The sequence below is a fragment of the Pezoporus occidentalis genome, unplaced genomic scaffold, assembly GCF_034315485.1.
Source record: "Pezoporus occidentalis ecotype Australia unplaced genomic scaffold, CSIRO_AGI_Poc_V1 ctg99, whole genome shotgun sequence".
Taxonomy (NCBI): domain Eukaryota; kingdom Metazoa; phylum Chordata; class Aves; order Psittaciformes; family Psittacidae; genus Pezoporus; species Pezoporus occidentalis.
Genome location: NW_026916358.1, coordinates 657,640 through 668,775, shown reverse-complemented (window position 1 = coordinate 668,775; position 11,136 = coordinate 657,640). Strand labels below are relative to the sequence as shown.

The window sequence follows — 11,136 nt, the reverse complement described above, 5'->3', positions numbered from 1 at the left end:
CTCCAAGAAACAGCGCCCCGAGCGCATCGTTCCGGGAGCGCGCCACTTCCCCCACCCCCGCCCCATAACTTCATTCCAAGACGTTTCTCTGCAGTCCACCCAACGATGAATTTGTTATGGGGCTCTTCACCGCAGTTCTGAGGAGAAAGGTTGTCTCTTTGTCTCTATAAGGGGCCCTGTAGACCCCACTGCCTTGAGATTTCCCCCTTCAGCTACTGTGGCCTTGAGGTGAAAACGTTCCCTCAAGACGCTGCAGCGATGGCGGATGGCATGTCAGGAGGCTTTCTATGAGTCTTTCATTGTCCAGTCATTTCTGGTATCCCACAAGTTAGAGAATCATTATCCACTAGGATACTGCTGAAAAAAATGCCAGCTTTTACTACTGAGAAACAGATGATGTGAGCCATTAAAATGCCTGATTTAAAATAGTTTGGATGGTGGACGATACATCTTGGAGCGGGTGTGTCTGTTACAAGAATAGCAACTGTATTTGATGGAGAAGGAAAAGCTGTGACAGAGTCACAGCGTGGATAAGCCCAGAAATACGGCAACTAGTCGCGACTGACTGTTGCGTTAAAATCTCTTTGAAATCAGTACAGTTAACAGCATAGGTATTTGTCAGTTTGTGGATCTTTCCATGTACAATAAAAGATGTTTGAATGAGAGTCTAATACCATTTAGAAACTGCTGAGTGGTGGAGCCCACAATCTACTTCTAAGTGGCATGTTTCTCTCTTAGACCAGGTGTAATGATAACTCACCAGAGCCCAGTGGCTTCTATTCAGCATTAGACATTGGGGCAACAAACTGCAGGAACAAAGAGAGAATGAGATGAATTTAAATATCATAAAATCATAGAATAGTTTGGGTTGAAAGAGACCTCCAAAGACCATATAGTGCAACGCCCCTGCAGTGAGCAGGCACATCTTCAACTAGATCAGGTTGCCCAGAACCACAACCAAGCTGGCATTTAATGTCTCCAGGAATGGCATATCCATCACATCTCTGGGCAACCTGTGCCAGTATTGTGCCACCCTCGCTGTAAAATATGTCTTCCTTACATCTGTTCTGAACCTACCCTCTTTTAGTTTAAACATCACAGTAGTGGGCTGAGTTTGAAACATTATGAAATGAACAAAAAGTGAAATAAAATATAGAAATTCAGAGTTTATGCTAATGTCTAAGATAAAAGTCTAGGCTAGGGAAGAAAAAAAAGATGCACAGGAAGTGTGGGGGTTGGAAGAGAAGAAAACTCTCTTGCTGGGGATGGGTGATGGTTAAGAGCAGCCATAGTCACAGTGAGATGGTCTGAAGTGTAGAGAGGATCTGTGATCTGCAGGATCTTGGAGAGGCCCAGGGAATGCTCTGTGAAGGTGAGAAAGCAGAAATGTGCATAGATTATGTTTTTACTTTGCTAACATCTGTCTAGTTCTTATGTTGTCAAAGCAGAGTGCATCATCTCAGGTTGCTCTGTAACATTTGTGTGTAATGTGCTGCTCTCTTGTGTCCATCTATTTCTGGGGCTGAAGCAATAAGAAATGGTTGCTTGAGCTTTGCTGGGAGGCTGTAGCAGTGCTACTCCAGTGGCTTTGCTCAGGTGAGCTCTACTGTTTTTGCAATGGGAAGATGCTCTGACATCACTGCTCATGAAGTAGCTGATCATTCAAAGAGAGTGTCCTTTTTGGATAGATTCTAAAGTTTTGCTTCTCCAGTGGGAGTCATGTAGGCATGTGGGCAAATAGATAGGGCTGACACCTGGTGCTGTGAACACCAAGATCTTTGTGAACTGGCTGGTGAGGCTTAAAAAATATTTTAGGTATGAACAGAGGAAAAATTGAATTCTAAGTAGTTTCAAATAATACAAAGTTTCTCTTTCAAATTCAAAACCAGTAATGAGCAAAACTGCTCTAGTGATTTAATAGTGTTGATATACCTACTGCTTTGCCAATAGTATTTGTAACAGTTGAGAAGATATGAAGGGATGGTTAAAAAACCGTGCTTTATGAACCTGCACTTCAGTATCTTAAATCTTGAGAGGAAGGGGAGGGCTCCACAGTCATATTAAAACTGCCTCACTTTGTGGAACTTTCTGGGTTTTTTTGTCTGCATTGAGAGCCTTCTTTCTTTCTTCTGTTCTAAAAATACCTATAGGTACATTCTGCTGGTGCTAGCACATAGCTTCCTCCTGCTGCTTTTAAATGACTGTTTCTGAATTAGCTTGATGTTTGCACATGTATCATACTCATAGAATGGTTTGGGTTGGAAGGGACCTTAAAGATCAGCTAGTTCCAAACCCCTGCCACAGGCAGGGACACCTTGCACTAAACCAGGTTGCTCAAAGCCCCATCCTGGAATCCTAGAATCATTTGGAAGGGACCTTAAAGATCATCTGGTTCCACCCAACAAGCTAGGGCTTGGCAAGCCATCTCTGGGGGCACATCCACAAGAAACCAGCCTTTTTGGGGTCTGCTGCTTGCAGAACACTCTTCTTCCTGTGGTTATCTGGATGATATAAACCTATTGCTGTTTGGGTCTCTTTTTTACTAAAATAAAGAATCTTGGAATTTATATTTCTTTTCTGCAGCAGTTTTTAGTTCTTTGCAATAGTGAGGAGCGAGTCCTGTTGATCATATAGATTAACGAAGATCACGTTCGGCTTTGGTTTTTCCAAGAGTTTAATTTTGGAAGAGTGGTCTCTTTCATGTTGATTTCTCTTTCCTCCATTATGTATTCATCCGTTATGGCTATTGGAGGTGCCAAGGTTGTACTTAAGGACATTTAATCCTTCTTGCTCAGAAGCAAAGAGAATCTTGCTTTAAGGAAATGAAGAAAATAATTTTTTTCTTTCACCTCTTGCTGCTCACAGTAAAATGTAAATCCTTCAGGATAAATTTTAATACTGAGAAGTAAATAAATATTTGCACCACAAAATGGAACTTCTATTATAAAGCTACTGACTACAATTATGCTTCTCTTTATGGAAGTTAAAAGGAATTGTGTGAGGATGGGTAAAAGCAAGACAGCCCTAGGAGCTATTTTCTGCTTTATTCAGATTTTATTTTAAATCTTATATCCCTTAGATTTCTTTTGAGAAGCACTTGAATGCATTATGTTTGCCAGTATGAAAAGTAATATTCCTCTTTTTTTCTTGGGTGTATGTAGCCATAGTCCAAAAATAATAAAGGTGGTGCTCCAGGCTAGATGTAGTGGGGGGCAAATGAGATGCTCTTGGCTTGCTTTGCTTTGCCATCAGTCTGAATTTTGCCATTTAATTGGAAGCTTCTGTTGTTAGTGGAGCAAAACAATAATTCAGCTGACCAAACATAGGTGTCTGCATTAGGGGGAGCTGACTGGCTTTCTGGACACCACTGGTTGTGTTAATTAGATTTCTACTGACTAGAATGAGAGCTTAAGCACCTATCTCATATGTCCAAGCACAAAATGTATGTGTCTTACTGGAGCCTAGCCTAGGACCAAAATTAATTTCTCCACATGTAGGGGTGTAGCTAAATTTGAGTATTACCTCAGTTGCTGTAGAGTGTCTCACACATGCATGGGACTAATGTGCTGAAGAGCTTTGCCCTCCCAGTCTGGTGTTGGGAGGCCAGATGAGTTCACAGCATTATCTAAACTGAGACTATATGCCCATGTTTAGGAAGGTGAGTCCTGTCCCATGTGTCTACATGTGCGCAGGGCATTAGGTTCCCAAAGCAGTCTGTAAAGTCCTTATGGTAGTGGGACTTAGTGGCCTGAACTTTTTGAAATGTTTTCTCCCTCTACCCTTCCACTTCTCAGAACTGAAACATGTGGAGGGGTAGCTCAGGTGGGTATGTTTTCATGCTCAGGGCTGCAGCACAGCTATCTGCAACCAGAAACTTATTTTGCATGCCATAACAGTAGCTCTTACTGTTTGACACAGCACAGGTATGGGAGCAGAAGGTGGTCATGTAGTTGAATGCAGAGAGAAGGGAGAAAGCAGACCATGCTTGTGAACCATAAATAATGCAACATGCACATGCTCCAATATTTTAAGAACTTTGGGGCTTGGGGGATAGTTTTGATTAGTTTGATATTTTATTTGAAGTAAAAACACTGATGTTTACTTGAAATGTACATGCTGTGTATTATAGGAATGTGCCTGCTTGGTTGAGTTTGCTTTCTGGGTTTTGGGACAGTGAAGTAGTGAGTAATGTGAAAACTTTGTGTGTTGACTGTGAGACTTAGTGTGTATTGCACGAACTGCAGCTTGAGCAGATGTACAACCTGTTACTCATCTTCCTTAACTGTGAAGTGGACTGCTCACTGCTGCAGTTCATCACCAGCACGGACAAGCAAATCCATTATGGGTTATCTGGTTAGCTAACGTGAAACCCAGTTTGTTGGCATTTCCTCTTAAAGAAATATGGACTTTCCTTATTCTGTTATGCAATGTATAAAACAACCATATACAGAAAACAACTTTACTTTTCTCAGGTCACTGTACCAGACAGATGCAGCCTTCTTAAACCAAGAAATTATACCTTGGCACTTGTATCCTTCAGTTCCATAGAGAAATGGAATCGCTGCATTAGATGCAACGTGTGTGAAACAGAAAATAGCTAAAATTAATGTAAGTATGTATGCTTAAACTTTTGATTTCCTTGAAAAGTAGTTTTGTAGCATCTTTGGAATGGGTTTTTGTTGTATTTTTTCCCCTCCCCGTGTTTATAGTTGTCACTGTCGTTACCATCTGAAGGCTCTTTTAACTCCTATCATTGCTGTTGCTCTAAAGCTAATCGGTTTTCAAAGGCATGAAGATAACAGTATATGCAGATTCTATTTTCTTGTATGTTTTTGTTGTTCTGCTGAAATGGATGAGAATTTAATTTCAGAGGATGAGAACAGTATTTTTGATTAATCATCCCCTCTCCTGAGATGCTGAACTTAATCCCTTGAATCTATTGCCAGGACTTTTATTTATTTAGCTTCCAAAATTAAAAGCTGCTTTAATCCCTTTGCAGTCCTTTTGCTGAACCTTGTGTACTGAACCATGCATCAGCGTGCATTGCATGCATCAGAGCAGCACAACACCATTTAATGGAACTCTTTAGTAACAAATGGCAAATAGACAAAAACTTATGTTACCTAAATATTCGATAGACAGCAACAACTGTTCTTGCAGGTGTGCTTGGTATTTTGCGTAATCACATTTTCATTTTGACAGATTTGTGCTCATGGTGTGAATCCCCTCTTCATTTTGCATCCCTAGACACTTGTGTTGTGTAGTTGTGAGAACTGAGCATGCTTGTGACTAACTGTAGAGCCTGTGATTTGTTTGGAGGAGGCCTATGTACTCCCATTTTAAGATAGCACTGGCACTGGCTACTGCAGAAGTTCATAACCTGAGGTTCCAAATTGGTTTTGTTTTCTTTGTTTTAGCGTCAACTTTCAGATTTAAAAATGCTGTGATGTAACAGATAATTATGCACATCTCTGAGTAAATATTGTGGTCACTGGTGCCCAGTGACAGGACCAGAGGCAACGTGCACAACCTGAAACACACGGGCTCCATCTGAACGTTAGGAAATGGTTTTTCACTGTGAGGATGACCAAGCACTGGCACAGGGTACCCAGGGAGGTTGTCCATCCTTGGAGATATTCCACAGCTGTCTGGACATGGTCCTGTGCAACAAGCTCTCTCTGGGTGGCCCTGCTTGAGCAGGAGGTTGGTCCAGAGTACTGCTAGAGGTGCCTGCCTCCGTTGACCTGTGATTCTGTGAAATACTGTGTTTGGTCAGAGACACTGATTCTCACTGAGGTTAAATAAGATCATGTCTTCTTTGTACAACAGTCAGAAATGCTTTTGACTCAGGAGTGGCTGTTCCTATTTTTATCAAGGAAATTAGTTGTGACACCAGAACCTGACAGTCCTCAGCACGTGGATAGGGAAGGAAGCCCAGTGAATCTGAAGGCCACTTTACAATTGACTATATCAAATAATATATAAAATTCCTTTTCAGGAAGAGAAGCCTAACAGAACATGAGCTAAATCTGCCAGTAAATACTACATGAGTGAAATAAGTGGCTGGAGGGATGCTGCTTGTATTTTGGAAAACTGAAAACTTAGCAATGGCTCTTTAGTATAAGTGGAAAATGACACTGGGAGATCAAGGGTTTTCAGTAGTTATCTGCAGAGTTAAAACACTTTCCTTTTTCACACCAGCCATTACTGCATATTCTCTTTTTCCTTTTTCCTTTTTTTTTTTTCCCCTTTTCCTCTCCTGCTCCAGTTTCTAGATATGTCTCTGTCTCTCCCTTTATGGTAGTCCGACATAGCTCTCATCACAAATAGCTAGCCAGCCTTTAATATCCTTTGAAATCCCCAGACATAGACCATAGCTATTGCCAAAATAGATAGATAGACTGCCATGACATATTGCACTATATAAATAATGAGAACATATGAATAATAAGAACAAACATTAATCATGTTTGTAACTATACAATGGACTGCAAAAAGAAGAGAGTTCCTTAGTGAGATGTTTTTAAAATAAGAAGTCAATAAATTTGTTATCTAGAGCTCCATAATAGGTACCAGTGGAAGTTTTCGTGATTTTTTTTTTTTTTTAATTATTTATTTTTGATAAATTGTGAAATAATCCTCCAGTCCTCAGCCAGACATTGGATACTTGGTCTTTACAATACTAAGGCTAAAGAGAAAGGCTAACCAGTGCGCAGTAACATAGTGTTGCTCTCTCAGCTGGATTTTTGTGGACCCTTGTGAGGCTGTGATGGATACACTTGACCTCCAGCCGTAGTTCAGGCTGACTAAGGAGCAACAGGCCTCACAACCTATGGTGAACCTGCAAGCTGGGAAGCCCCTGGCTCACATACAGGGTAATGAAGGTGCTCATGCCCCTTGGTGAACCTGCAACTTGGAAAGCTCATGCACAAGGGAGTGAAGGTGCCTTGGAAAAATATTTCAAAAGGTGATTTCAAAGCCCAGAAATGTAAGATAACTGAAGTACAGAACAAGATACGAGCTCTAAAATGAAGACATGTGTCTTGTGTATACTTCACTCTATAAATACCGCAATCAGGATGGGCCCAGGATGGGCCCAGTTTGAGATCTGCCAGAGTTGCCACTGGACTGCACACCAGGAAACTCCCTTTTAGCAGGGATGCCTGTCAAGGCTTGAGGTTCCTTACCTGAGACTAAGAGATCCATCCTTACCCAAGGTGGAAATATGCCTTACTCATGACAGATACTTGGTAAGTGACTGATAGCATGCTGAATTAATATTAATGAAACATCACTACTCAAAGTAACTACTCAATATTATAAATATTACATAAATAAATATTATATAAATTATTATATAAACATTATAGAATACATATTAGATAATGTATATTATACTATATAATTATATAATATAATTATATAATGTAATTATATATTATATAAATACATTATAATTACATTATAATTATATATTGTATATCTAAACATTATATAAATATTACACAAATATTATCGATATTATTGTTATAAACTTGATATAGATAATTCCAGTAGGCATAATCTGTTCTCCAAATTTAAGACTAAGTTTGGACCTAGCTGCACCCAGGCTCCGTAAGTTTAGAAAGCAAGGAGGTCCACTCTGAACTTCATAACTCAATGGGAGGGTCCTCCTTACTCTTTGTTTCTTCTGTTCGACATAAGCCATTGACCAAGTCTGAGACTAAGACTGTATCCAGCTGTGCCTAGGGTCCATAAGGAATTTAGAAAGCAAGGGGTCTGCTGTCAACCTTGTGATTCCATAGGAGTTACACTTTTGCACCTTCAGTCTCTGTGTGAATTATTCCAACTCTGTTCTATTTTCCCTTGTGTGTTTAATCCATGCAGTAATTAATAAGGTGAACCTTGCCATCAAAGTTACTGAACTTTGTTCAAATACTGCTAAACTTTGTGAAATTCCATCAAATTATTAAACTCTGCCACATTAGTATTTTACCTAAATAAAATATGTTGCTGCTTCTCTCTTTTGACTGAGGTGCATTCTGCTCATCTGTGACAGTGGCTGAGCATTGATATGGTCCTGAAGTATAAAGGCAGGCTCATTTTAGTCTGGTTGGTTTGTTTTCCTTGCCTAACACCCAAGCAAAAGCAAAGCTGCTGCCGAGCAACACTAGGGGTCACTGTTAAACATGATTATAATGAGTCTTGGGGCAATTTATTTGCAAGCTGAACCTGTATTCCTCACCATCTGTACATTGACCATTCCAAGACATGGCCGTGGTTTATTTCTCTGGCTTTTTTATTTCATCTGGAAGTACAATAAACAAATGGATACCAAGATTTAATTAAGGGGGCACAGCGTGGAGTTGTCTTACACGTAGTTTTAGTCTTTTTGTGATGAGCAAACTGAGATAAATGCTCTGTCTCAGTCTAGATTCATGGAACCAAACAACAACCGCTCCACAGTATCTGACATGTCACAGGATCATATTAGTCAGCAGTGGCTGAGGATGCCCCTTTGCAGAACTGGTAACCTTTAGCTCCTGTTCAGCATGGCTAAGCAGACAGAGGCCTGTTCCTTGGCTAGTTTATTTTAAAGAGCAATTAATGAAGTCCGCACACATATTTTAAGTTTGAAAATAATATCTCCTTGTTTTTTAGATTAATGAGAGTTGCATCAGCCTCAAGTCCTTGTCCTGATTGCATGGGAAATTAAGAAGCTTTCTGTAGCCTTTGCTAATTTCAACTTGTTCAGTGTGTGAAGCTGCAGGCACTGGCTTGTACTGTGAGGGCACACCTCTTTGGGTTGTATGTCTTTCCTCAGCAATATCATATTAAGTGATCAAGATGTACTGCAGGGCAAGGCTGCAACTCTAGTAAGCTTTTCTTCTAGCATAGGTCCTTTTTGTTTGTGCATTGGAGGAAGGGAAGGAAAAGAGTTGGTGGGAAGCACAGCCTTTGTGGCTTTACAGTGCAACCCCCTCTCTTTTGTTCCAGAACCACAGGTCTGGAGTAGGTGACTTGCTGGTACCACTGTGATTCAGAGGTCAGCTGAATGAGTTTTATGCATGAGACTTGACAGGTCTGCTTACAGTTCGCAGGAGTATGTGCTTGCTGCACTTGTCAGGCAAGTGGCTCCTAATGTTCAGTTCCTATTCAGCACTGGGGAGAATCAAAGAATGACATTTTGTATAAATGCCAATATGGGAAGATTCAGGTGGTCCTGGCATTTTTCAGCCTTGAGAGCTGAAATGTTGACTGATTTGTTTGGGATTTTTTTTTTTTCCTGATTTTAGAGATCTTCAAACTGAAAACTAAATAAACAGGGAAAAAAAAGAAGCCTTGCCCCAAAGTATGCACAGTCTATGATTGTTAAGGAAGCTGAAACTGTGGCAAACTAGTTTTAGCAAGGTTTTGCTATGACGCCTCTATTTTGTTTGCTGGTCAAGGCTGTGAGGCCACACAGTTCTTATCATCTGTCTGTCAGCTTGGATGTATTAGTTTTTAAAAGCTATGTCTAATCAATGCAATTGTTTTAGGGAATGCTTTAGGCATCAGTGGGCAGAACTGTAATGGTTTGGACATTCGAGACTGGAAGTGAGAGGCCATCACAGCTTCAACCACTGCAGAGCTGTCTGCAGAGCAAAAACCTGTTTTTCATGAACAGTTTATAGGACCTGTAACTCATCTGTGCTCAGAATTTTATGTGGTAACACTGCGAATTACTTATCTTCAGACAGGAAGGAAACAACATTTGGGAGATATAAACATGACAAGGAAGAGGGAGAAATACACTGAGTTCTCACTATAGATAGGAGAGAGATGTAAGAATTGCCCAGGGACCTTCTAGAGTGAATGTATGTGTGATGAATTTAGTCCTAAAAATGCTGCTAGACTGCAATCCCATGGCAATTTAATTCACTGCGCTCACAGAACCTGGGGATACTTGCTCACTGCTTTTAGGAAACAGAGAAGTAACATTATTGCAGCTGTGGTGACTGGCTGCCTGTACCACAGGAATGATTTAGGTTGTCTTATTAGAGTCTGCCTATGAGCTGCTGAAGAAAATGTCAGACTGCTTCACTGCTCATCTTGATAATAAAAGAGCTTGTACCACAGGTAGATTTTTTCCTGGGCTATGAATAAGCACCATGTTCTTGTACAGCATATTCTTTCAAAGCAGGTCTCATGATCATTGTGTTAACACACTTTTAAAATGGTTTCATTTTATTTATGCCTGTGGTATTTCTCAGTTTATCCTAGCTCCCAATACTTGCAAGGAGCTATGAACGTGTGTGTACATACCTGTTCATCCCTCTACCAAAATAAATCAATAAAGAGAGACCCTGAGCTGCATTCCTCAGTATATTAACCTAGACCAGCCTGCCTGTCCTTCAAAGGCCAGAGAGGTAAATCCTGTCTGGATCTTCTGGGTTGTGCCTTGCTACAGTTCAATAAATTTCACAGAAAAGTATCAAATTCCATAGAATAATCTGCCTTCCTAATACACATCTCACCAAAAAATATGGCAGGAACTGGAATGTTGCCTGTCAAGTTCAGGCTTAATATCCCATTTGTTCCCATTTGGTTCCTTAGTAGATTTTGTGCTTGCCCCGGGCAATAGCAACATGTTTCTTCGTGATGAAATATGATCAGTTATTTGTGTGCTAGCTGTAAGAAGGTAAGTGGCATTTCTGTTGGCTTGGCATGAGTCTTATAAAGTACTTTTTTTTTCACCCACTAGCTTGATTGTTCTAGCCTCTAGATTAATGTGCTCTTTTAGTAGCACAGCAAACTGGCCTCGGTGACTGTTATATATGTTATGATTTTTGCTAACTGACTCACCTTTGGCTTGCATTATGCCTCCCATTGGCTCTGGCAAAGCCAATATCTATTGACTCCTTGATTGAACACCATTCAACTGACCTCATGGTTCATACAGATCTTCATATCTACCTGGACCTTGATCAAAACCTGCTTGGAGACATTATAGACCCCAAAGGCTGTGGCTGGAAGGAGAATGTGTGCAGCTGGGGAATGGCTTGCAGAAAGGTCCCAGGTTCTGTCTCTCATCACCAGCTTTCTCTAGTTTATCAGATTTCATTTTTCAGGTGATGCGGGGGATTGAATTGTGCT

At 40.5% G+C, this 11,136-nt stretch overlaps 1 long non-coding RNA gene across 1 annotated transcript; it reads left to right on the top strand.

Annotated features, from left to right (window-relative positions):
• The first annotated feature begins 1,206 nt into the window (after positions 1 to 1,206).
• Positions 1,207 to 7,090, top strand: LOC134157723 (uncharacterized). The gene is made up of 3 exons (XR_009962439.1): positions 1,207 to 1,372; positions 4,473 to 4,608; positions 5,999 to 7,090. It is a non-coding gene; the product is annotated as an uncharacterized LOC134157723 (long non-coding RNA).
• Positions 7,091 to 11,136: the final 4,046 nt, after the last annotated feature.